Genomic DNA, 1,293 nt, shown 5'->3' with positions numbered 1-1,293 from the left:
CATGGGCTTAGTTGCTCCGCAGCATGTGGGATCTTCCTGGACCAAGGATCGAACCCGTGTCCCCTGCATTGGCAGGTGATTCTTAACCACTGGAGAGGGGACTTTTTAAAATGAGAGATGTGAATCCACGAGTCTATGCCTTTTAGTTTGGCAGTGCATGGATTAATACCAGATAAGGTCCTTTCCAACATGGCTGCAAAGAATCTTTTATTTGATGTCTTTTCCAATGACAAAATCTCCAGGTTACGGGCTTCCCTGGTGGCGCAGTGGTTGAGAGTCCGCCTGCTGATGCAGGGGACACGGGTTTGTGCCCCGGTCCGGGAAGATCCCACATGCCGTGGAGCGGCTGGGCCCGTGAGCCATGGCCTCTGAGCCTGCGCGTCCGGAGCCTGTGCTCCGCAACGGGAGAGGCCACAACAGTGAGAGGCCCGCATACCGCAAAAAAAAAAAAGAAAAAAGATTGTTTATGTGTACATTACCTATACTCTTGACCTCATTACAGTCACAGTCAACAAGGCTTTTCCCCTTTCCCCCATGTTTTCTTTAATCTTAAAGCTTTTCCTGGCGTCTAGGTCTGGGCAGCCAAAGAATGTTCTAGGTAATGGTCATCGGCGCAAGGGTCATTTCGTTGCTGGCAAGGGACGGCCCTTGACCGCAGTGATGGTGGTTAGCAATATGAACAAAGATGTGCAGATGAGAGCAGCAATTAACCAAAAGTTGATAGAAACTGGAGAAAGAGGACTCCTCGAAGAGTTACTGAGAACTAAATTAATTGAATGTGGCTGGAAGGATCAGTTGAAGGCACACTGTAAAGAGGTAATTAAAGAAAAAGTAATGGAACACGTTACTGTTGATGACTTGGTGGCTGAAATCACACCAAAAGGCAGAGCCCTGGTACCTGACAGTGTAAAGAAGGAGCTCCTACAAAGAATAAGAACATTCCTTGCTCGGCATGCCAGCCTTTAAGGTTGAATTAGATTGTGTTGTTTTGTGGTTTTATTTCTGAAAGTAAAACTTGCCATAAATTAGGAATCGATTTCCCAAAATGAAATCCTTTTTTGTATGATGGTGTACAATTTTCAGTAATGATGTATACAGTCGTATTGATTTTTTTCCCTAAATGTGTTATTTTAATACATATCTCATGAATGAAAAAAAAAAAGATTCTAATTTCTCTGTTGTCTTGCATCTGTATAGTTCACTGTCATCCTTGGAAAGGCGATGTTATTGTACAAATGTCACAGTCTCTTGCCTCCTCTGGAAATTTTTCCAAATGCTGGATATGTCACCATT

At 43.9% G+C, this 1,293-nt stretch overlaps 1 pseudogene; it reads left to right on the top strand.

The window, feature by feature from the left end:
- Nucleotides 1-660: 660 nt before the first annotated feature.
- Nucleotides 661-966, top strand: LOC103081933 (transcription and mRNA export factor ENY2 pseudogene; annotated as a pseudogene).
- Nucleotides 967-1,293: the final 327 nt, after the last annotated feature.

The sequence above is a fragment of the Lipotes vexillifer genome, unplaced genomic scaffold, assembly GCF_000442215.2.
Source record: "Lipotes vexillifer unplaced genomic scaffold, Lipotes_vexillifer_v1.1 scaffold98, whole genome shotgun sequence".
In the NCBI taxonomy this organism is placed as follows: Eukaryota; Metazoa; Chordata; class Mammalia; order Artiodactyla; family Lipotidae; genus Lipotes; species Lipotes vexillifer.
Note: the sequence above shows the minus strand (reverse complement) of the source record. Positions and strands in the feature narration are given on the sequence as shown.